The sequence below is a fragment of the Pleurodeles waltl genome, chromosome 12 (assembly GCF_031143425.1).
Source record: "Pleurodeles waltl isolate 20211129_DDA chromosome 12, aPleWal1.hap1.20221129, whole genome shotgun sequence".
Taxonomy (NCBI): Eukaryota; Metazoa; Chordata; class Amphibia; order Caudata; family Salamandridae; genus Pleurodeles; species Pleurodeles waltl.
The window spans coordinates 114,630,587-114,657,216 of record NC_090451.1 but is presented as its reverse complement, the minus strand read 5'-3'; the positions used below and the strand labels follow the sequence as shown (position 1 = coordinate 114,657,216).

At 44.6% G+C, this 26,630-nt stretch overlaps 3 non-coding genes across 3 annotated transcripts; 2 read left to right on the top strand and 1 right to left on the bottom strand.

Moving 5' to 3' along the window:
- The first annotated feature begins 425 nt into the window (after nt 1-425).
- TRNAS-GCU (transfer RNA serine (anticodon GCU)) lies at nt 426-507 on the top strand. The gene has a single exon. It is a non-coding gene; the product is annotated as a tRNA-Ser (tRNA).
- Nucleotides 508-12,266: 11,759 nt separating this feature from the next.
- On the bottom strand, nt 12,267-12,340 carry TRNAN-GUU (transfer RNA asparagine (anticodon GUU)). The gene has a single exon. It is a non-coding gene; the product is annotated as a tRNA-Asn (tRNA).
- Nucleotides 12,341-16,606: 4,266 nt separating this feature from the next.
- Nucleotides 16,607-16,688, top strand: TRNAS-GCU (transfer RNA serine (anticodon GCU)). The gene has a single exon. It is a non-coding gene; the product is annotated as a tRNA-Ser (tRNA).
- The last annotated feature ends 9,942 nt before the right edge of the window (nt 16,689-26,630 follow it).

The following is a 26,630-nucleotide window of genomic DNA, read 5'->3' as shown; positions in this document are numbered from 1 at the left end:
TAGGTTTAGTGACACAAGTGCCTTTCACCGGCAGGGGCCAGGCTGCATCTCTGTGGTAGGATCATTTGTAGCAGTTCCTGACGGTGGCCTGTTAGTGACAGGCATCTGGCGTCTCTGCCACAGTTTTTTGAGTCAGTGCCATCAGTGGCTCATTTTGTCTGTGTGGTTACCCCATCAGTGGCCAGTGACATAATGTTCTCCAAGTTAATCTGCCCTTAGACCCCACACACTTAAGGCATATTGACTAACACACTGTGCACTGGGACTGTTTTCGGCATGTGAGGTACCATTAATTATTTATTATTATGAACTATTTATATTATTCAGTAAAAACTCAAGATTGCTTGTTCTATACCTACCGCATGTTACACACCTCTACTGTCCGTTACCAGATATAGAGAGCTGGTGAACCACGGTGTACAGTGGACGAGGTGGCCGGGTGGTTAAGGTGATGGACTGCTAATCCATTGTGCTCTGCACACGTGGGTTCGAAACCCATCCTAGTCGAGTGTTTTGCTTTACTATGCATGGTGTGTGTTTCTGTAAAATACTGCATTCACCAACATCCATATTTCTTGAAAAAGAATAGGATTGGTTGTCCTTGCTAGTCAACTCCGACCCTCAAGGCTCAACCACCACTCCCTTCAAAGCTGTGATTCTGAACAAAATCACTCAATTTGTTACTAAAACAACAACAACAACAACAAAAAACAACCTGACCTTGTGTAATCTGATGCTCACGTAAAGATCTCCAATACCATTGGACCGAGCTCGCGCTATAGTTTGCAGGTTTATAACGTTCGCGTTATATTAAAAAAAGCTGGAGGCAGCGCGAACTCGGCCACATTACACGTCACATTCATTTCTTATTTGCACAGAATCACATGTTGAGTCCACGCCAAGACTCCGACCACTTTTCTATTCTGTAGCAAATCAATTCAATCACCGCATTTTCCCTCTCTCCTCCATTCACTGTTGTATCGAGGACAAGATTTATAACCCCCTTTTTGTTTTTCCTGTACTTGTCAATCATATTTTGACTGTGCATTGCATTTATAAACTTTTCTAAGCTGTGCCAATTCCATAAATGGCCTGCAGATGTCGCTGTGCTACACCCAGTAGAAATCTCCTGCCCTGGTGCGGCAGGTGAACTGCACCATAGGTAGCTCCAGGAAACTGCATCTGCGAAACAGTCAATTACAGGTCTAGATAGAATTTAGTGTTTTAGAAGGTGCTGCTCATGCTGTCACCATATGATTCACGATGCAATAAGGAGCAGTCACCACTCTTTATTATTGTGTGGACACGTTAATTCTCACGCAAATCTGATAGAATGACGTAAATGATCCTTTGGGCAATATTATGTGATGATGCCAAATGCTACTTTGGTATTCCTCTGTGCCGTAAGAGTCGTCGTCGTCTTACACGTAGTTTAGAGATGAAAAGGAAATGGATTTCCATGTGAGATCTGGTAAAACTGGTCTCGTCCCTGGGTGGGCTCGAACCACCAACCTTTCGGTTAACAGTCGAACGCGGTAACCGATTGCCACAGAGACGGTGTAGTAAGAGCCTTTCCGGTTGGGTTCTGTAACGAAGGACAAGGACCGTGTGTCACCACATTGTACAGTGTGGATGTGAATTGTGGCCGCGCAGTCAGCATTAACTGATTATCTCAAGCACCACAAAGCTACACATTGCTATGGAAATGACCTACTCTTCAAGGTAATCTCTGGGGTTTTTCGGGAGGGGGTTGTAAAGGCGCATTTCAGTCGATACTGGGGAGCGCTTTGGATTTAAGTCTTATTGTTAATCTATGTTGTGTGGCAGTGACACAGGTTTGGCACCGTTCAGTGGCTTTGTCATTGCAGGTTTCAAATCCAGGGGTAATTGCACTTCACTGAATTTTATGAAGGTGGCTCAACCTCTGCCAGGTGGGCTCTCTTGAATGTCAGATGCTGAGATCTTAGGCCAAAGTTTGTCTATTTTGTCTCAAGAAAGCATAGAGTGTTCCACAATCATTACAAATGGCCACAATTGAGGAGCTTGGAGTGAAGGTAGCTTGCTGGTGGTCCCTTGACTAGTCCTTGGGCGAGGAAGACTGATTATACAGGACAAGTTGGAAAGGGATTGATGGAGGGGAAATCCTAATGTTCTAATCACAGATCAAGGGGAGGTTTGATTTCCTTTAGCACCTGTCCAGGGGCTCGTCAACATTTCAGGAGGAGTTTATATGTGCAGGATGTATTGCTCGTCGATGCAGATGAGTGTATAGTTAGTTGGGCTTCTCATAGGGGTGAAGCAGTGTTCACCGACAAGACCAGGATATCTGAGGGTGCACAGACCTGCACAGGAGTGCCAGAGCATAGATGGCAGCACTTGGACAGGTTCTGGCCCACATACTGACTAGTTTCTTAGCCAGTAGTTTCAATTTTATGGTTGTATGAAATTCGTGTAAAGTCTTTTGACATAAATAATGCAGCAGTTAGGAAGAATTATAAAAAAATTTGGGCAATAAAAAGATGGCACAAGGATGCACTTCACACTATAAAACAGAACGAAAACACAAGAGTTGCAAACAGCAGTCATTCACATTCTGTTCTTTGATGTTGTTCCAATGTTCCAACTACAGAATAAACATTTGGATTATCTGTGTATTGTGAAGCAATTGGATCCGGCGTGGTTGATGCAAGTGCATGCCTAATCTCTAAAGGTTGGCTCGGCTGCCACTATGAGTACCGGTACTCAGGAGGAGAAAAAAAGTGCCTGTACTCAGTACCTGCGAGCACCGGTGCATTTAAAGCCCGGAGGACAGTGTATTAAAGCCGATTGTATACAAAGAGTTAAAGGCGTGGCATGATGGGTGAACATTTCCACGTGAAACACCAGGGGCGGGCAGGAGCCCCTGCAGCTGCTTCCAATGAAGGACCCAGTGAACTGTTCTAGTTCACACATGAACAATTGATGCAGCGCGCTCTGTTTGCACAAATGTGTGTTTAGGCTCATTTGTAATCTTTGAAAATACTTCAGAATTTACATAATAAAAATAAATGTACAAACACAAACGTGCATTAGCCAGGAATTGAAATCGGACCTCCTGCATGGCAGGGGAGAATTCTACCACTGAGCCAGCAATGCTTCATGCAGTCAGAGGCAGGAGACTGTTCATAGAAGAATCCCATTCTCTAAAGACCATGATTTCTATATTTATTTTTGTCGTTGTATTATTGCAGACAACTGGCAAGCAGTTCTTGTCAATGTGTACTACGGAATTACAAAGTGTACAGTGGTTAAGTGCCACCTTACCACACCTTCAGTCAGCCTTAGTGTTTTTTTATCCATATGCGTCTTTCGAATTGACATGTTTTCAGCACATTCATACACTTTTAAAAGCGAAACAATACAATTTCCAGAATGCCGGTTTTGCTGTGGCAAATATTAGGGTCAGTTGAAGATGGCTTACCGCAATGTAACATTTTGTAGCAACTGGAGATTACTAATTTTTCTAGCTTTGCATAAAGAATTTTAGATTCTATTGAGGACACGGAGGCGAGGATTACGCTTCTCAATCTTTCCTACTAAAAAGAACAGCAGCCAATAAAAAAGCAGTAAACACTTATTGTGGCTGTGAACCCCGCCTCCCATGACCACGAATAGCAGACCAACATAGTCTATAAACTGTTGAGGCATCATCTGACTTCCTCTTTCTTTGTATACTGGCTGTACCATTCAGTGCCCACGTCCAGAAACAGTCTCCTGACCGCAAGGAACATCAACCATGGATTCATGCCTGCCAAAACGAAAAAAGGATGTTCCACCAAAACTAAACCCTTTTTTGGAATCAGATTCTAAAAAAAAAAAAAAAACATGAGGAGACAAGTATATTAAAACCAGTAATTTCAAGGGTGGGAAATATGCTTGCATCACAAACCAAATTGTGTAAATAACATTTTAATTCAATGTATTTACTGGGTGGGATAATCCTGGTCTCCGTGTCCTTAATAGAATCTAAAATTCTTAACACAATTTTGTATGCTATGTCAGGACCGGAGGCTCTGATTATGCTGGTTCAAGGCTGGCCCACCACCAAATTAGAAACATGCACTACTGGTTTATAATAAAACCTTTTAAACATGGGATTCCAGGAAGAAACCGTGCCATGTAATACAGAGTCCAACAGGTCACAGCACGCCAAGACTGTCTTTAGGACCTAAAGCAACACCAACACTCCTGACGCGCCCTGTTTTGAACTATTGACACCAACCACAAATCATCCTCAGCAGAGTGGATCAGCTCCAGATGAGGGACATGATTCCACCCGGTGTGCTGCCAGAATGTCACTGATCTGTGCGAGCCAGCATCTATGTCCTGAACCATTATGGTTAAATTATGAAGGTGAATGGAGATATCCTAGTCAGCCAACATCATCTGTCCATGTACTCACTGCTATCCTGCTGACTGACTATAGAGACTGATGGACTATGTGGTATCCTGTTTGTTTTGTTTCGTTTTCCACAGTTTGCACGTGTCTTTTTGTTTGGATTTTTCCAGGGATGTAGTGTCCTGCTGGGCATGTAATGAGGCAGCCCCTACCCAAGGGCCCCACTCCTCACCCATCAAACACCGGCGTCACCAGTCAGCTGACCTGGACTGGACTCACGTGTCCTGGGCCAGATATGTATCCACCATACTAGCTACTGACGATGGGTCTGCTTGCAGAGGGCGTAGGTTAAGCAAAAATGAACACAAGCAAAAACTAGACAAAACATATGAGGGTGACGTACAGGTATGACACCCGTGACCTTATTGGTCTTGTCAGCTACCCAACTGAGGTTACATACATCTCCTAATCGTGAAGCTGTTTTTCTGTCTCCTCGGCGGGAATCTGTTTTTTTTTTCTGTTTTGAAGACGGAAAGGTAGCAGCGCGTTGCAAGAACTTTCCTTTGAAACGAGACATTATGGAGGGGGGTGGGGGGCATAAGGAGGCATTTTCTTCCTCGCACTGAGATCAAACAATGGCGGTATTAACACCAGACTCTAACCAACTGAGCTATCAAAACATCAGACTCTAACCGACTGAGCTAACCAACCTTGCTCATGTAGCATCTTCTCGTGACACTGAAAGGAAGGATGTACAACAGACAACAGGCTTCACATTGAAGAAAACACAAAAGCCGAGATACGTGGAGGCGATGTGTGGTAGTGATTGGCCACACGTTTTGAGGTCACGGGGCACTGGTTACATTGCCTCTCAGTGACATCACTTCCTCTGAGGGACAGGTTCACTTTTGAAATGGTCTCTTGATGCCAATAAATACATCACAGCTTCTTATTGGCAGGCTTAGTGACATCATTGTTTCTGATTCATAGTGACGTCACGGCCTCTTGTTGGTAGGTTTAGTGACACAAGTGCCTTTCACCGGCAGGGGCCAGGCTGCATCTCTGTGGTAGGATCATTTGTAGCAGTTCCTGACGGTGGCCTGTTAGTGACAGGCATCTGGCGTCTCTGCCACAGTTTTTTGAGTCAGTGCCATCAGTGGCTCATTTTGTCTGTGTGGTTACCCCATCAGTGGCCAGTGACATAATGTTCTCCAAGTTAATCTGCCCTTAGACCCCACACACTTAAGGCATATTGACTAACACACTGTGCACTGGGACTGTTTTCGGCATGTGAGGTACCATTAATTATTTATTATTATGAACTATTTATATTATTCAGTAAAAACTCAAGATTGCTTGTTCTATACCTACCGCATGTTACACACCTCTACTGTCCGTTACCAGATATAGAGAGCTGGTGAACCACGGTGTACAGTGGACGAGGTGGCCGGGTGGTTAAGGTGATGGACTGCTAATCCATCGTGCTCTGCACACGTGGGTTCGAAACCCATCCTAGTCGAGTGTTTTGCTTTACTATGCATGGTGTGTGTTTCTGTAAAATACTGCATTCACCAACATCCATATTTCTTGAAAAAGAATAGGATTGGTTGTCCTTGCTAGTCAACTCCGACCCTCAAGGCTCAACCACCACTCCCTTCAAAGCTGTGATTCTGAACAAAATCACTCAATTTGTTACTAAAACAACAACAACAACAACAAAAAACAACCTGACCTTGTGTAATCTGATGCTCACGTAAAGATCTCCAATACCATTGGACCGGGCTCGCGCTATAGTTTGCAGGTTTATAACGTTCGCGTTATATTAAAAAAAGCTGGAGGCAGCGCGAACTCGGCCACATTACACGTCACATTCATTTCTTATTTGCACAGAATCACATGTTGAGTCCACGCCAAGACTCCGACCACTTTTCTATTCTGTAGCAAATCAATTCAATCACCGCATTTTCCCTCTCTCCTCCATTCACTGTTGTATCGAGGACAAGATTTATAACCCCCTTTTTGTTTTTCCTGTACTTGTCAATCATATTTTGACTGTGCATTGCATTTATAAACTTTTCTAAGCTGTGCCAATTCCATAAATGGCCTGCAGATGTCGCTGTGCTACACCCAGTAGAAATCTCCTGCCCTGGTGCGGCAGGTGAACTGCACCATAGGCAGCTCCAGGAAACTGCATCTGCGAAACAGTCAATTACAGGTCTAGATAGAATTTAGTGTTTTAGGAGGTGCTGCTCATGCTGTCACCATATGATTCACGATGCAATAAGGAGCAGTCACCACTCTTTATTATTGTGTGGACACGTTAATTCTCACGCAAATCTGATAGAATGACGTAAATGATCCTTTGGGCAATATTATGTGATGATGCCAAATGCTACTTTGGTATTCCTCTGTGCCGTAAGAGTCGTCGTCGTCTTACACGTAGTTTAGAGATGAAAAGGAAATGGATTTCCATGTGAGATCTGGTAAAACTGGTCTCGTCCCTGGGTGGGCTCGAACCACCAACCTTTCGGTTAACAGTCGAACGCGCTAACCGATTGCCACAGAGACGGTGTAGTAAGAGCCTTTCCGGTTGGGTTCTGTAACGAAGGACAAGGACCGTGTGTCACCACATTGTACAGTGTGGATGTGAATTGTGGCCGCGCAGTCAGCATTAACTGATTATCTCAAGCACCACAAAGCTACACATTGCTATGGAAATGACCTACTCTTCAAGGTAATCTCTGGGGTTTTTCGGGAGGGGGTTGTAAAGGCGCATTTCAGTCGATACTGGGGAGCGCTTTGGATTTAAGTCTTATTGTTAATCTATGTTGTGTGGCAGTGACACAGGTTTGGCACCGTTCAGTGGCTTTGTCATTGCAGGTTTCAAATCCAGGGGTAATTGCACTTCACTGAATTTTATGAAGGTGGCTCAACCTCTGCCAGGTGGGCTCTCTTGAATGTCAGATGCTGAGATCTTAGGCCAAAGTTTGTCTATTTTGTCTCAAGAAAGCATAGAGTGTTCCACAATCATTACAAATGGCCACAATTGAGGAGCTTGGAGTGAAGGTAGCTTGCTGGTGGTCCCTTGACTAGTCCTTGGGCGAGGAAGACTGATTATACAGGACAAGTTGGAAAGGGATTGATGGAGGGGAAATCCTAATGTTCTAATCACAGATCAAGGGGAGGTTTGATTTCCTTTAGCACCTGTCCAGGGGCTCGTCAACATTTCAGGAGGAGTTTATATGTGCAGGATGTATTGCTCGTCGATGCAGATGAGTGTATAGTTAGTTGGGCTTCTCATAGGGGTGAAGCAGTGTTCACCGACAAGACCAGGATATCTGAGGGTGCACAGACCTGCACAGGAGTGCCAGAGCATAGATGGCAGCACTTGGACAGGTTCTGGCCCACATACTGACTAGTTTCTTAGCCAGTAGTTTCAATTTTATGGTTGTATGAAATTCGTGTAAAGTCTTTTGACATAAATAATGCAGCAGTTAGGAAGAATTATAAAAAAAATTGGGCAATAAAAAGATGGCACAAGGATGCACTTCACACTATAAAACAGAACGAAAACACAAGAGTTGCAAACAGCAGTCATTCACATTCTGTTCTTTGATGTTGTTCCAATGTTCCAACTACAGAATAAACATTTGGATTATCTGTGTATTGTGAAGCAATTGGATCCGGCGTGGTTGATGCAAGTGCATGCCTAATCTCTAAAGGTTGGCTCGGCTGCCACTATGAGTACCGGTACTCAGGAGGAGAAAAAAAGTGCCTGTACTCAGTACCTGCGAGCACCGGTGCATTTAAAGCCCGGAGGACAGTGTATTAAAGCCGATTGTATACAAAGAGTTAAAGACGTGGCATGATGGGTGAACATTTCCACGTGAAACACCAGGGGCGGGCAGGAGCCCCTGCAGCTGCTTCCAATGAAGGACCCAGTGAACTGTTCTAGTTCACACATGAACAATTGATGCAGCGCGCTCTGTTTGCACAAATGTGTGTTTAGGCTGATTTGTAATCTTTGAAAATACTTCAGAATTTACATAATAAAAATAAATGTACAAACACAAACGTGCATTAGCCAGGAATTGAAATCGGACCTCCCGCATGCCAGGGGAGAATTCTACCACTGAGCCAGCAATGCTTCATGCAGTCAGAGGCAGGAGACTGTTCATAGAAGAATCCCATTCTCTAAAGACCATGATTTCTATATTTATTTTTGTCGTTGTATTATTGCAGACAACTGGCAAGCAGTTCTTGTCAATGTGTACTACAGAATTACAAAGTGCACAGTGGTTAAGTGCCACCTTACCACACCTTCAGTCAGCCTTAGTGTTTTTTTATCCATATGCGTCTTTCGAATTGACATGTTTTCAGCACATTCATACACTTTTAAGAGCGAAACAATACAATTTCCAGAATGCCGGTTTTGCTGTGGCAAATATTAGGGTCAGTTGAAGATGGCTCACCGCAATGTAACATTTTGTAGCAACTGGAGATTACAAATTTTTCTAGCTTTGCCTTAAGAATTTTAGATTCTATTGAGGACACGGAGGCGAGGATTACGCTTCTCAATCTTTCCTACTAAAAAGAACAGCAGCCTATAAAAAAGCAGTAAACACTTATTGAGGCTGTGAACCCCGCCTCCCATGACCACGAATAGCAGACCAACATAGTCTATAAACTGGTGAGGCATCATCTGACTTCCTCTTTCTTTGTATACTGGCTATACCATTCAGTGCCCACGTCCAGAAACAGTCTCCTGACCGCAAGGAACATCAACCAAGGATTCATACTTGCCAAAAAGAAAAAAGGATGTTCCACCAAAACTAAACCCTTTTTTGGAATCAGATTCTAAAAAAAATAAAAAACATGAGGAGACAAGTATATTAAAACCAGTAATTTCAGGGGTGGGAAATATGCTTGCATCACAAACCAAATTGTGTAAATAACATTTTAATTCAATGTATTTACTGGGTGGGATAATCCTGGTCTCCGTGTCCTTAATAGAATCTAAAATTCTTAACACAATTTTGTATGCTATGTCAGGACCGGAGGCTCTGATTATGCTGGTTCAAGGCTGGCCCACCACCAAATTAGAAACATGCACTACTGGTTTATAATAAAACCTTTTAAACATGGGATTCCAGGAAGAAACTGTGCCATGTAATACAGAGTCCAACAGGTCACAGCACGCCAAGACTGTCTTTAGGACCTCAAGCAACACCAACACTCCTGACGCGCCCTGTTTTGAACTATTGACACCAACCACAAATCATCCTCAGCAGAGTGGATCAGCTCCAGATGAGGGACATGATTCCACCCGGTGTGCTGCCAGAATGTCACTGATCTGTGCGAGCCAGCATCTATGTCCTGAACCATTATGGTTAAATTATGAAGGTGAATGGAGATATCCTAGTCAGCCAACATCATCTGTCCATGTACTCACTGCTATCCTGCTGACTGACTATAGAGACTGATGGACTATGTGGTATCCTGTTTGTTTTGTTTCGTTTTCCACAGTTTGCACGTGTCTTTTTGTTTGGATTTTTCCAGGGATGTAGTGTCCTGCTGGGCATGTAATAAGGCAGCCCCTACCCAAGGGCCGTGCTAACACCCACTCCTCACCCATCAAACACCGGTGTCACCAGTCAGCTGACCTGGACTGGACTCACGTGTCCTGGGCCAGATATGTATCCACCATACTAGCTACTGACGATGGGTCTGCTTGCAGAGGGCGTAGGTTAAGCAAAAATGAACACAAGCAAAAACTAGACAAAACATATGAGGGTGACGTACAGGTATGACACCCGTGACCTTATTGGTCTTGCCAGCTACCCAACTGAGGTTACATACATCTCCTAATCGTGGAGCTGTTTTTCTGTCTCCTCGGCGGGAATCTGTTTTTTTTTTCTGTTTTGAAGACGGAAAGGTAGCAGCGCGTTGCAAGAACTTTCCTTTGAAACGAGACATTATAGAGGGGGGTGGGGGGCATAAGGAGGCATTTTCTTCCTCGCACTGAGATCAAACAATGGCGGTATTAACACCAGACTCTAACCAACTGAGCTATCAAAACATCAGACTCTAACCGACTGAGCTAACCAACCTTGCTCATGTAGCATCTTCTCGTGACACTGAAAGGGAGGATGTACAACACACACCAGGCTTCACATTGAAGAAAACACAAAAGCCGAGATACGTGGAGGCGATGTGTGGTAGTGATTGGTCACACGTTTTGAGGTCACGGGGCACTGGTTACATTGCCTCTCAGTGACATCACTTCCTCTGAGGGACAGGTTCACTTTTGAAATGGTCTCTTGATGCCAATAAATACATCACAGCTTCTTATTGGCAGGTTTAGTGACATCATTGTTTCTGATTCGTAGTGACGTCACGGCCTCTTGTTGGTAGGTTTAGTGACACAAGTGCCTTTCACCGGCAGGGGCCAGGCTGCATCTCTGTGGTAGGATCATTTATAGCAGTTCCTGACGGTGGCCTGTTAGTGACAGGCAGGTGGTGTCTCTGCCACAGTTTTTGAGTCAGTGCCATCAGTGGCTCATTTTGTCCGTGTCGTTACCCCATCAGTGGCCAGTGACATAATGTTCTCCAAGTTAATCTGCCCTTAGACCCCTCACACTTAAGGCATATTGACTAACACACTGTGCACTGGGACTGTTTTCGGCATGTGAGGTACCATTAATTATTTATTATTATGAACTATTTATATTATTCAGTAAAAACACAAGATTGCTTGTTCTATACCTACAGCATGTTACACACCTCTACTGTTCGTTACCAGATATAGAGAGCTGGTGAACCACGGTGTACAGTGGACGAGGTGGCCGGGTGGTTAAGGCGATGGACTGCTAATCCATTGTACTCTGCACGTGTGAGTTCGAACCCCATCTTCGTCGAGTGTTTTGTTTTACTATGCATGGTGTGTGTTTCCGTAAAATACTGCATTCGCCAACATCCATATTTCTTGAAAAAGAATAGGATTGGTTGTCCTTGCTAGTCAACTCCGACCCTCAAGGCTCAACCACCACTCCCTTCAAAGCTGTGATTCTGAACAAAATCACTCAATTTGTGACTAAAACGACAACAACAAAAAACAACCTGACCTTGTGTAATCTGATGCTCACGTAAAGAGCTCCAATACCATTGGACCGAGCTCGCGCTGTAGTTTGCAGGTTTATAACGTTCGCGTTATATTAAAAAAAGCTGGAGGCAGCGCGAGCTCGGCCACATTACACGTCACATTTATTTCTTATTTGCACAGAATCACATGTTGAGTCCACGCCAAGACTCCGACCACTTTTCTATTCTGTAGCAAATCAATTCAATCACTGCATTTTCCCTCTCTCCTCCATTCACTGTTGTATCGAGGACCAGATTTATAACCCCCTTTTTGTTTGTCCTGTGCTTGTCAATCATATTTTTACTGTGCATTGCATTTATAAACTTTTCTAAGCTGTGCCAATTCCATAAATGGCCTGCAGATGTCGCTGTGCTACACCCAGTAGAAATCTCCTGCCCTGGTGCGGCAGGTGAACTGCACCATAGGCAGCTCCAGGAAACTGCATCTGTGAAACAGTCAATTACGGGTCTAGATAGAATTTAGTGTTTTAGGAGGTGCTGCTCATGCTGTCACCATATGATTCACGATGCAATAAGGAGCAGTCACCACTCTTTATTATTGTGTGGACACGTTACTCCTCACGCAAATCTGATAGAATGACGTAAATGATCCTTTGGGCAATATTATGTGATGATGCTAAATGCTACTTTGGTATTCCTCTGTGCTGTAAGAGGAGTCGTCGTCTTACACGTAGTTTAGAGATGAAAAGGAAATGGATTTCCATGTGAGATCTGGTAAAACTAGTCTCGTCCCTGGGTGGGCTCGAACCACCAACCTTTCGGTTAACAGCCGAACGCGCTAACCGATTGCGCCACAGAGACGTTGTAGTAAGAGCCTTTCTGGTTTTGCTCTGTAACAAAGGACAAGGACCGTGTGTCACCACATTGTACAGTGTGGATGTGAATTGTGGCTGCGCAGTCAGCATTAACTGATTATCTCAAGCACCACAAAGCTACACATTGCTATGGAAATGACCTACTCTTCAAGGTAATCTCTGGGGTTCTTCGGGAGGGGGTTGTAAAGGCGCATTTCAGTCGATACTGGGGAGCGCTTTGGATTTAAGTCTTATTGTTAATCTATGTTGTGTGGCAGTGACACAGGGTTGGCACCGTTCAGTGGCTTTGTCATTGCAGGTTTCAATTCCAGGGGTAATTGCACTTCACTGAATTTTATGAAGGTGGCTCAACCTCTGCCAGGTGGGCTCTCTTGAATGTCAGATGCTGAGATCTTAGGCCAAAGTTTGTCTATTTTGTCTCAAGAAAGCATAGAGTGTTCCACAATCATTACAAATGGCCACAATTGAGGAGCTTGGAGTGAAGGTAGCTTGCTGGTGGTCCCTTGACTAGTCCGTGGGCGAGGAAGACTGATTATACAGGACAAGTTGGAAAGGGATTGATGGAGGGGAAATCCTACTGTTCTAATCACAGATCAAGGTCAAGGGGAGGTTTGATTTCCTTAAGCACCTGTCCAGGGGCTCGTCAACATTTCAGGAGGAGTTTATATGTGCAGGATGTATTGCTCGTGTGATCCAGATGAGTGTATAGTTAGTTGGGCTTCTCATAGGGGTGAAGCAGTGTTCACCGACAAGACCAGGATATCTGAGGGTGCACAGACCTGCACAGGAGTGCCAGAGCATAGATGGCAGCACTTGGACAGGTTCTGGCCCACATACTGACTAGTTTCTTAGCCAGTAGTTTCAATTTTATGGTTGTATGAAATTCGTGTAAAGTCTTTTTACATAAATAATTCAGCAGTTAGGAAGAATTATAAAAAAAATTGGGCAATAAAAAGATGGCACAAGGATGCACTTCACACTATAAAACAGAACGAAAACACAAGAGTTGCAAACAGCAGTCATTCACATTCTGTTCTTTGATGTTGTTCCAATGTTCCAACTACAGAATAAACATTTGGATTATCTGTGTATTGTGAAGCAATTGGATCCGGCGTGGTTGATGCAAGTGCATGCCTAATCTCTAAAGGTTGGCTCGGCTGCCACTATGAGTACCGGTACTCAGGAGGAGAAAAAAAGTGCCTGTACTCAGTACCTGCGAGCACCGGTGCATTTAAAGCCCGGAGGACAGTGTATTAAAGCCGATTGTATACAAAGAGTTAAAGGCGTGGCATGATGGGTGAACATTTCCACGTGAAACACCAGGGGCGGGCAGGAGCCCCTGCAGCTGCTTCCAATGAAGGACCCAGTGAACTGTTCTAGTTCACACATGAACAATTGATGCAGCGCACTCTGTTTGCACAAATGTGTGTTTAGGCTCATTTGTAATCTTTGAAAATACTTCAGAATTTACATAATAAAAATAAATGTACAAACACAAACGTGCATTAGCCAGGAATTGAAATCGGACCTCCTGCATGGCAGGGGAGAATTCTACCACTGAGCCAGCAATGCTTCATGCAGTCAGAGGCAGGAGACTGTTCATAGAAGAATCCCATTCTCTAAAGACCATGATTTCTATATTTATTTTTGTCGTTGTATTATTGCAGACAACTGGCAAGCAGTTCTTGTCAATGTGTACTACGGAATTACAAAGTGTACAGTGGTTAAGTGCCACCTTACCACACCTTCAGTCAGCCTTAGTGTTTTTTTATCCATATGCGTCTTTCGAATTGACATGTTTTCAGCACATTCATACACTTTTAAAAGCGAAACAATACAATTTCCAGAATGCCGGTTTTGCTGTGGCAAATATTAGGGTCAGTTGAAGATGGCTTACCGCAATGTAACATTTTGTAGCAACTGGAGATTACTAATTTTTCTAGCTTTGCCTAAAGAATTTTAGATTCTATTGAGGACACGGAGGCGAGGATTACGCTTCTCAATCTTTCCTACTAAAAAGAACAGCAGCCAATAAAAAAGCAGTAAACACTTATTGTGGCTGTGAACCCCGCCTCCCATGACCACGAATAGCAGACCAACATAGTCTATAAACTGTTGAGGCATCATCTGACTTCCTCTTTCTTTGTATACTGGCTGTACCATTCAGTGCCCACGTCCAGAAACAGTCTCCTGACCGCAAGGAACATCAACCAAGGATTCATGCCTGCCAAAACGAAAAAAGGATGTTCCACCAAAACTAAACCCTTTTTTGGAATCAGATTCTAAAAAAAAAAAAAAAACATGAGGAGACAAGTATATTAAAACCAGTAATTTCAAGGGTGGGAAATATGCTTGCATCACAAACCAAATTGTGTAAATAACATTTTAATTCAATGTATTTACTGGGTGGGATAATCCTGGTCTCCGTGTCCTTAATAGAATCTAAAATTCTTAACACAATTTTGTATGCTATGTCAGGACCGGAGGCTCTGATTATGCTGGTTCAAGGCTGGCCCACCACCAAATTAGAAACATGCACTACTGGTTTATAATAAAACCTTTTAAACATGGGATTCCAGGAAGAAACCGTGCCATGTAATACAGAGTCCAACAGGTCACAGCACGCCAAGACTGTCTTTAGGACCTAAAGCAACACCAACACTCCTGACGCGCCCTGTTTTGAACTATTGACACCAACCACAAATCATCCTCAGCAGAGTGGATCAGCTCCAGATGAGGGACATGATTCCACCCGGTGTGCTGCCAGAATGTCACTGATCTGTGCGAGCCAGCATCTATGTCCTGAACCATTATGGTTAAATTATGAAGGTGAATGGAGATATCCTAGTCAGCCAACATCATCTGTCCATGTACTCACTGCTATCCTGCTGACTGACTATAGAGACTGATGGACTATGTGGTATCCTGTTTGTTTTGTTTCGTTTTCCACAGTTTGCACGTGTCTTTTTGTTTGGATTTTTCCAGGGATGTAGTGTCCTGCTGGGCATGTAATGAGGCAGCCCCTACCCAAGGGCCCCACTCCTCACCCATCAAACACCGGCGTCACCAGTCAGCTGACCTGGACTGGACTCACGTGTCCTGGGCCAGATATGTATCCACCATACTAGCTTCTGACGATGGGTCTGCTTGCAGAGGGCGTAGGTTAAGCAAAAATGAACACAAGCAAAAACTAGACAAAACATATGAGGGTGACGTACAGGTATGACACCCGTGACCTTATTGGTCTTGTCAGCTACCCAACTGAGGTTACATACATCTCCTAATCGTGAAGCTGTTTTTCTGTCTCCTCGGCGGGAATCTGTTTTTTTTTTCTGTTTTGAAGACGGAAAGGTAGCAGCGCGTTGCAAGAACTTTCCTTTGAAACGAGACATTATGGAGGGGGGTGGGGGGCATAAGGAGGCATTTTCTTCCTCGCACTGAGATCAAACAATGGCGGTATTAACACCAGACTCTAACCAACTGAGCTATCAAAACATCAGACTCTAACCGACTGAGCTAACCAACCTTGCTCATGTAGCATCTTCTCGTGACACTGAAAGGAAGGATGTACAACAGACAACAGGCTTCACATTGAAGAAAACACAAAAGCCGAGATACGTGGAGGCGATGTGTGGTAGTGATTGGCCACACGTTTTGAGGTCACGGGGCACTGGTTACATTGCCTCTCAGTGACATCACTTCCTCTGAGGGACAGGTTCACTTTTGAAATGGTCTCTTGATGCCAATAAATACATCACAGCTTCTTATTGGCAGGCTTAGTGACATCATTGTTTCTGATTCGTAGTGACGTCACGGCCTCTTGTTGGTAGGTTTAGTGACACAAGTGCCTTTCACCGGCAGGGGCCAGGCTGCATCTCTGTGGTAGGATCATTTGTAGCAGTTCCTGACGGTGGCCTGTTAGTGACAGGCATCTGGCGTCTCTGCCACAGTTTTTTGAGTCAGTGCCATCAGTGGCTCATTTTGTCTGTGTGGTTACCCCATCAGTGGCCAGTGACATAATGTTCTCCAAGTTAATCTGCCCTTAGACCCCACACACTTAAGGCATATTGACTAACACACTGTGCACTGGGACTGTTTTCGGCATGTGAGGTACCATTAATTATTTATTATTATGAACTATTTATATTATTCAGTAAAAACTCAAGATTGCTTGTTCTATACCTACCGCATGTTACACACCTCTACTGTCCGTTACCAGATATAGAGAGCTGGTGAACCACGGTGTACAGTGGACGAGGTGGCCGGGTGGTTAAGGTGATGGACTGCTAATCCATTGTGCTCTGCACACGTGGGTTCGAAACCCATCCTAGTCGAGTGTTTTGCTTTACTATGCATGGTGTGTGTTTCTGTAAAATACTGCATTCACCAACATCCATATTTCTTGAAAAAGAATAGGATTGGTTGTCCTTGCTAGTCAACTCCGACCCTCAAGGCTCAACCACCACTCCCTTCAAAGCTGTGATTCTGAACAAAATCACTCAATTTGTTACTAAAACAACAACAACAACAACAAAAAACAACCTGACCTTGTGTAATCTGATGCTCACGTAAAGATCTCCAATACCATTGGACCGAGCTCGCGCTATAGTTTGCAGGTTTATAACGTTCGCGTTATATTAAAAAAAGCTGGAGGCAGCGCGAACTCGGCCACATTACACGTCACATTCATTTCTTATTTGCACAGAATCACATGTTGAGTCCACGCCAAGACTCCGACCACTTTTCTATTCTGTAGCAAATCAATTCAATCACCGCATTTTCCCTCTCTCCTCCATTCACTGTTGTATCGAGGACAAGATTTATAACCCCCTTTTTGTTTTTCCTGTACTTGTCAATCATATTTTGACTGTGCATTGCATTTATAAACTTTTCTAAGCTGTGCCAATTCCATAAATGGCCTGCAGATGTCGCTGTGCTACACCCAGTAGAAATCTCCTGCCCTGGTGCGGCAGGTGAACTGCACCATAGGCAGCTCCAGGAAACTGCATCTGCGAAACAGTCAATTACAGGTCTAGATAGAATTTAGTGTTTTAGGAGGTGCTGCTCATGCTGTCACCATATGATTCACGATGCAATAAGGAGCAGTCACCACTCTTTATTATTGTGTGGACACGTTACTCCTCACGCAAATCTGATAGAATGACGTAAATGATCCTTTGGGCAATATTATGTGATGATGCTAAACGCTACTTTGGTATTCCTCTGTGCTGTAAGAGGAGTCGTCGTCTTACACGTAGTTTAGAGATGAAAAGGAAATGGATTTCCATGTGAGATCTGGTAAAACTAGCCTCGTCCCTGGGTGGGCTCGAACCACCAACCTTACGGTTAACAGCCGAACGCGCTAACCAATTGCGCCACAGAGACAGTGTAGTAAGAGCCTTTCCGGTTTGGTTCTGTAACAAAGGACAAGGACCGTGTGTCACCACATTGTACAGTGTGGATGTGAATTGTGGCCGCGCAGTCAGCATTAACTGATTATCTCAAGCACCACAAAGCTACACATTGCTATGGAAATGACCTACTCTTCAAGGTAATCTCTGGGGTTCTTCGGGAGGGGGTTGTAAAGGCGCATTTCAGTCGATACTGGGGAGCGCTTTGGATTTAAGTCTTATTGTTAATCTATGTTGTGTGGCAGTGACACAGGTTTGGCACCGTTCAGTGGCTTTGTCATTGCAGGTTTCAATTCCAGGGGTAATTGCACTTCACTGAATTTTATGAAGGTGGCTCAACCTCTGCCAGGTGGGCTCTCTTGAATGTCAGATGCTGAGATCTTAGGCCAAAGTTTGTCTATTTTGTCTCAAGAAAGCATAGAGTGTTCCACAATCATTACAAATGGCCACAATTGAGGAGCTTGGAGTGAAGGTAGCTTGCTGGTGGTCCCTTGACTAGTCCTTGGGCGAGGAAGACTGATTATACAGGACAAGTTGGAAAGGGATTGATGGATGGGAAATCCTACTGTTCTAATCACAGATCAAGGTCAAGGGAAGGTTTGATTTCCTTAAGCACCTGTCCAGGGGCTCGTCAACATTTCAGGAGGAGTTTATATGTGCAGGATGTATTGCTCGTCGATCCAGATGAGTGTATAGTTAGTTGGGCTTCTCATAGGGGTGAAGCAATGTTCACCGACAAGACCAGGATATCTGAGGGTGCACAGACCTGCACAGGAGTGCCAGAGCATAGATGGCAGCACTTGGACAGGTTCTGGCCCACATACTGACTAGTTTCGTAGCCAGTAGTTTCAATTTTATGGTTGTATGAAATTCGTGTAAAGTCTTTTGACATAAATAATGCAGCAGTTAGGAAGAATTATAAAAAAATTTGGGCAATAAAAAGATGGCACAAGGATGCACTTCACACTATAAAACAGAACGAAAACACAAGAGTTGCAAACAGCAGTCATTCACATTCTGTTCTTTGATGTTGTTCCAACGTTCCAACTACAGAATAAACATTTGGATTCTCTGTGTATTGTGAAGCAATTGGATCCGGCGTGGTTGATGCAAGTGCATGCCTAATCTCTAAAGGTTGGCTCGGCTGCCACTATGAGTACCGGTACTCAGGAGGAGAAAAAAAGTGCCTGTACTCAGTACCTGCGAGCACCGGTGCATTTAAAGCCCGGAGGACAGTGTATTAAAGCCGATTGTATACAAAGAGTTAAAGACGTGGCATGATGGGTGAACATTTCCACGTGAAACACCAGGGGCGGGCAGGAGCCCCTGCAGCTGCTTCCAATGAAGGACCCAGTGAACTGTTCTAGTTCACACATGAACAATTGATGCAGCGCGCTCTGTTTGCACAAATGTGTGTTTAGGCTGATTTGTAATCTTTGAAAATACTTCAGAATTTACATAATAAAAATAAATGTACAAACACAAACGTGCATTAGCCAGGAATTGAAATCGGACCTCCCGCATGCCAGGGGAGAATTCTACCACTGAGCAAGCAATGCTTCATGCAGTCAGAGGCAGGAGACTGTTCATAGAAGAATCCCATTCTCTAAAGACCATGATTTCTATATTTATTTTTGTCGTTGTATTATTGCAGACAACTGGCAAGCAGTTCTTGTCAATGTGTACTACAGAATTACAAAGTGTACAGTGGTTAAGTGCCACCTTACCACACCTTCAGTCAGCCTTAGTGTTTTTTTATCCATATGCGTCTTTCAAATTGACATGTATTCAGCACATTCATACACTTTTAAAAGAGAAACTACACAATTTCCAGAATGCACTTTTTTGTTGCGGCAAAACTTAGGGTCAGTTGAAGATGGCTCAGCGCAATATAACATTTTGTAGCAACTGGAGATTACAAATTTTTCTAGCTTTGCCTTAAGAATTTTAGATTCTATTGAGGACACGGAGGCGAGGATTATGCTTCTCAATCTTTCCTACTAAAAAGAACAGCAGCCAATAAAAAAGCAGGAAACACTTATTGAGGCTTTGAACCCCGCCTCCCATAACCACGAATAGCAGACCAACATAGTCTATAAACTGGTGAGGCATCATCTGACTTCCTCTTTCTTTGTATACAGGCTATACCATTCAGTGCCCACGTCCAGAAACAGTCTCCTGACCGCAAGGAACATCAACCAAAGATTCATGCTTGCAAAAACGAAGAAAGGATGTTCTACCAGAACTTCACCCTTGTATGGAATCAGATTCTAAAAAGAAAAAAACATGATGAGACAAGTATATTACAACCAGTAATTTCAAGAGTGGGAAAAATGCTTGCATCACAAACCAAATCGTGTAAATAACATTTTAATTCAATTTATTTACTGGGTGGGATAATCCTGGTCTCCATGTCTTTAATAGAATCTAAAATTCTTAATGCAATTTTGTATGCTATGTCAGGACCGGAGGCTCTGATTATGCTGGTTCAAGGCTGGTCCACCACCAAATTAGAAACATGCATTACTGGTTTATAATAAAACGTTTTAAACATGGGACTCCAGGAAGAAACCGTGCCATGTAATACAGAGTCCAACAGGTCACAGCACGCCAAGACTGTCTTTAGGACCTCAAGCAACACCAACACTCCTGATGCGCCCTGTTTTGAACTATTGACACCAACCACAAATCATCCTCAGCAGAGTGGATCAGCTCCAGATGAGGGACATGATTCCACCCGGTATGCTGCCAGAATGTCACTGATCTGTGCGAGCCAGCGTCTATGTCCTGAACCATTATGGTTAAATTATGAAGGTGAATGGAGATATCCTAGTCAGCCAACATCATCTGTCCATGTACTCACTGCTATCCTGCTGACTGACTATAGAGACTGATGGACTATGTGGTATCCAGTTTGTTTTGTTTCGTTTTCCACAGTTTGGACGTGTCTTTTTGTTTGGATTTTGGCAGGGATGTAGTGTCCTGCTGGGCATGTAATGATGCAGCCCCTACTACAGGGCCCTGCTAACACCCACTCCTCACCCATCAAACACCGGCGTCACCAGTCAGCTGACCGTGCTAATAAAAAGGGACTGGGCTCATGTGTCCTGGGCCAGATATGTATCCACCACACTAGCGTCCGTCACTATTTTACCCAGCATGTGGGTTTAAGGCCCCTAACATCACAACACCTAGAGAAGCTATAATTAGGTGTCGCATTAGCATTGTAGCGCTGTGATACGGACACGAGAACTAAAATATAGCATTCAGGTATAGCTCCTGGTTACGAAACCTCAGCAGTGAGATAAATTGGCGCTGCAGCGGACTCGTCAGTCAGAAGTTTCTCAGACTATACACACACTCTGCTCTCTTGTATTCTTCCGTTTGCATGTCTATTAACACACGTGTGTCATGCTTCTTGTCCCCTTTACTGATGGCTCCGCGTTGCCCGCTGCTACCCCCCTCCTCCCACACACCTAACCACTTTTATTATTCTATCCTGTTTTCCTTTGTGAAGGATTCCTTGCCAAACAGCTATTTCCCTGGGGTTTTCCCATGTTTTTCCGTCACTCTTTTTGCCATCTATGTTCTACCTAACAAATAACAGTACTGACGATGGGTCTGCTTGCAGAGGGCGTAGGTTAAGCAAAAATGAACACAAGCAAAAACTAGACAAAACATATGAGGGTGATGTACAGGTATGACACCCGTGACCTTATTGGTCTTGTCAGCTACCCAACTGAGGTTACATACTGTAATGTCGCTGATCGGTGACGTAACCGACTAGCTGATGTGTGTTTGGTGGGCGGGGGAATCCACGGGTGTTGCCGTGAGGATTCCCCTTTGTGGCGACAGTTTATTGGTTTGCTCCGAGGCATGAGCCTCGGAGCTATAAATAAACGTAGGTGTGGCCGTGGGGCCAGACACGCGGCATGCAGAGAAGCACAGAGAACCCGTGCGGCACACCGGAACGCGTGGCTGGCCTTCCTCGACCACGCTGACAATTTCCACACATTAATCAACTTTGTCGAGTGAGTTATTCAGCGGCCGCTGCGCGTCTCCCAATAAAACGTTAATGTTCCTGCTACAAGAGCAGGCAACATTACAAATTGGCGACGAGGGGTGCGCGAACCCTCGCACCTGGTTGTGCTTCGCTGCGGCCGCGTGGAGGACACGTGGTGCTCGTGCGGCGCTTGCACAGCCGAACTAAAAAAAAAAAAGACTACAAAGTGAGCGGAAGCCGCGTAACGCGTGGTGCTCTTGCCAAAGCTATTTTTGGATTTCAATCCAGAGAGGCGGCCGTGAGTAACACGGTGCTCGTGCCTGATCTGGTTAGAGACATTTCTGCACAAGAAGAGTGCCGAGTGCAAATAGAAAAGTTATTTCCCACGCCCTGACAGGAGTTTGAGTGTGTGCACCACACTGTTTTCTTTTCTACTCTTGGTCTAAGAAAAAGGTAACGAAAGGAAAACTGAAATTAATAAGAAAAGGACAATTGTTCTTGGGCTAAAAAAAAAAAAAAAAAAAAAAAAATGGAAAATACATCTGTTACCTGCACAGCGGAAGGAAGTCTATGGCAGCATAACCAGCAAGTATGTCCGCTATACCTCCTGTAGAACCATTTATTGTAGAGGCAGCACCATCTGCCCAGGCTCCAAAGTGGAAAGACTGGGTAGAAAGAGTACTCATATTCTTTCAGGCCACCAAGGTAGAAGATGACCAGAAGCGTTCATTGCTAATCCACATAGGTGGTAGAGACATATACAAGATATAAAAAAACCTAGTGGAAAATGAACCCAAAACGCATGCTATGCTGATAGCGGCACTGAACAGGCATTTTGAACCTATGGTTAACACAGACTATGAAAGGTTCATATTTAGACAATCGAGACAACAGATGGAAGAATCGCTAGATGCGTTCCATCTAAGGTTGAGAGAGCTGGCAAGCACTTGCAGATTTAATGATGAAACGGAGGAAGTAAGAGGGCAGTTGATTCAAGGGTGTGCGTCTCTAAGGCTTCAGGAGCGCATCCTGGAGGAATCTGGAAAATCATTGCCAGACATTTTACAATTAGGACGCACAAAAGAACTGTTGAAAGCCAGAGCTTCACACATGGAAGCTGCGTTACAACGACCCATCAAAGAAGAGGTGGTCAATGTAGCCACAACACCCGTGAATCGCCCCAGACAAAAGCTGAGCAAAGTCCGAACAAGGCAATGCTGGTATTGTGGAGGGATACCACATAAGTCATCAGAGTGCCCAGCCAGAGGAAAAATATGCTCCAGCTGTGGTAAAATGAATCATTTTGCAAAGGTTTGCCGGTCAAAGACAGCTGCAAGTGCATCGGTCAATGTTACACTGGAAGAGGCTATTCCGGAAAAAAAAGGACGAGGAAGTGACATGGATGACGATGAGATGATGATCCATGTGGTACATTCTTTATTTGCGGTCAAACCCTCTAATCATCAACAGGCATCTCTTCCCAGGTGCCAAATTGTGATGGGTGATCACAATATTCTGGCTGTAGTGGACACTGGGGCATCAATAAATCTTTTAGCTGCGGAAGAGTACCATCGGATGGCACAGCCTCCAACGTTAACCAAGACTAATATTAAGGTATATGTCTGTGGACAGACTACCCCTTTAGATTTGAAAGGCGTGTTCCAAACAAATCTTGTGCATGGGTCACAGTCCACTTCGGCAAAAGTCTACGTGACTGAAGGAGGAATGGGCATGCTATTGGGATGCAAAGCTGCTGAAGAGCTGGCAATTGTGACATTTGCTTTCAGCATTCATCAAGAGTCTGTGGCAGAATTGGTTGCCCGATATGAAAAGGTATTCAATGGTATAGGATGTCTCCGAGGTAGAGAAATCAAGCTTCACATTGATCCTACGGTACAACCAGTTGCTCTTCGTCACCGGCGAGTGGCTTTCTACCTCCGACCCAAGGTAGAAAAAGAACTGGAGAAGTTAGAAAAAGCTGGGATCATCGAGAAGGTGTCGGGACCCACTCCCTGGGTATCCCCCATAGTGGTGGCCAGGGAGCCCAAACAACCTGGTGAGGTGAGAATTTGTGTGGACATGCGACTCCCTAATGTTGCCATCCGAAGAGAAAGACATCTCACGCCAACAATAGATGACATCCTGGGGGAGCTCAGTGATTCGCGATGGTTTTCGAAGTTGGATCTTCAATCAGGATACCACCAGTTGGTACTAGACAAAGACTCACGTTACATTACGACTTTCTCGACCCATGTTGGGCTTTGAAGGTATAAAAGACTGAGTTTCGGAGTATCTAGTGCTGCAGAGGTGTTCCAGAATGTCATTCAGGAGCTATTGGTTGGTTTGCCTGGAACACTTAATGTCAGTGACGATATTCTTGTTCATGCGCCCACTGTTGCAGAACACCATTCTCGACTACAGAAAGTTCTACAGCGTATTCAGGACTCGGGGCTCACCCTTCATCGAGAAAAATGTGAATTCTTGAAGGACAAGATACAATTTTTTGGTTATGTATTTTCATCGAGTGGAGTAGCTCCAGATCCAACCAAAGTGAGTGACATTAAAAGTGCTCCTCCTCCCACCAATATTACTGAAGTCCGGAGTTTCCTAGGAATGGTAAATTATTGTGGCCGTTTCATTAAGGATTTATCTAATCTCACACAGCCTTTGAGAAATCTCACCAAAGCTTCTGAGCCATGGAAGTGGGGCGTCCCCGAGCAGTTGGCATTTGATATGATTAAAGATGCTCTGTCCAGCGAGACCATTTTGAAGTTTTTTGACCCGAAACGAAACACCAAGATTGCTGTTGATGCTGGGCCTAAAGGGTTAGGAGCTGTATTACTGCAGGAATATCCTGAAGGCATGTGGTATCCTGTGGCCTATGCCAGCCGATCACTTACTGACACCGAACAACGGTACTCGCAGATAGAGAAAGAAGCAATTGCGGTACATTGGGGTTGTAAGCACTTCCATATTTATGTGTATGGCCGACCATTCGTCGTGACCACTGACCATAAGCCGTTACTTCCCCTGTTTAATGGCTCTGCGTCGAAACCACCTCCCAGGATTGAGAAGTGGATGTTACAGTTACAAGATTATCGGTGCCAGTTAGAATACCGACCTGGATCTGAGAATCCTGCAGACTATTTGTCAAGGCACCCACGTGAGGCCTCTTTGGTGGAGATGGAAGAGGCACACGAAACAGAAGAATATGTCCGATACGTTACGGACAGGTCTCGGCCAATGCCCATGACACTGAATGAAATTGTGCGAGCCACTAAGCGTGATGAGTGTTTGCAGAAAGTTATGGTGGCTATGCGCCTGAATCAGTGGCACCGTTTGAAAGGACAGATGCCTTTGCTAACTCCCGACTCCCAACGCATTATTGGAAGTCTTTACCATGTGAGGGATGAACTAACCACTGACGCTGATGGCTGTCTTTTGAGAGGAAATAGATTGGTCGTTCCCTCTTCCCTTACTCCCCGAGCGGTAGAGTTGGCACATAATGGTCATCAAGGCATAGTTAAAACGAAGAGCCGTCTCAGGTCGAAGGTGTGGTTTCCTTTAATGGATGAGCAAGTGGAGAACCTGGTGAGGTCCTGCCGGTGGTGTCAAGTCACAGGTGAACCGAGTCGACCTGATCCGGTCCAAACTGGCCCGCCCCACCTGGCCCATGGGTATCGGCGAGTTTGGATTTTGGAAGCTTACCTGATGGTCGTCACACCATGGTTCTCATCGATGATTTTTCTAAATATCCTGAGGTGGAGATCATCCCTACCCTTACAGCTGATGTCGTAATTTCTGGTTTAGAAAAAGCCATGGCAACCCATGGTTTGATATCGGAAATTAAGACAGATAATGGGCCTCCTTTCCAAAGTAACGAGTTGGCAGACTATCTACATATCACTGGCACTTTTCACCGCCGAATTACGCCACGTTGGCCTCAAGCTAACGGTGATGTTGAGAGGTTCATGCGGACTCTTAACAAAGTTATTCGAATTGCCGTTGCTGGTGATCAATCTGTTGAATATGCTATCTTTTCATTTTTGAGGAATTACCGTCAAACACCACATTCCACCACCAACAGAGCTCCGACTCACCTGGCGTTTGGGAGGGCCTCGTTGGATGCTATTCCTCACCATTCTTCTTGGAGTCCTCCCGCTGTGTCCCGTGACATAGTTCAGGAGAAGAGGAGGATGTCGAATCAGCACGCGACCTGTAGGCGCCGGGCCATTCCCTCGGAGCTGAAAGTTGGTGATCAAGTGCTGCTGAAGCAAACTGTACCGGGAAGCAAGTTTCGCACGCCGTTCGGCACTGTCCCGTGGACCATTGTTTAACGAAAAGGTTCGGCTGTTGTAGCCCGGCGGGGCGATGAGACTGTGACCCGTAACATATCTTGGTTTAAACGGTTTTACTCTCCAGAGGCTGCTATCAGGCATGAGGTTGCTGATTCTGAGGATTTGTTTCCGTTATCTCCAGGTTTGTCTGTGGATGACTCAGTGTCTCGTTCGACTGTTTTGATGGATGCTAGTCCCCTTTCTAGCCCCGTTGACACTGCCTCTGGTGATGTGATTCCAGATGTGCTGTCTCATCGTTCCGAGTCCACACGATACAACCTGCGTAACAATCCTGGCCCTTCTGTTCGACTGCGTGATCATCTGTGTGACTTTTTAACTGTGAAAAAAAATTCGTTTTTTGGTGTCACTGTTTGTGGTTTGATTTAAAAAAAAAAAAAAAAAAGATTTTGGGAGGAATGTAATGTCGCTGATCGGTGACGTAACCGACCAGCTGATGTGTGTTTGGTGGGCTGGGGAATCCACGGGTGTTGCCGTGAGGATTCCCCTTTGTGGCGACAGTCTATT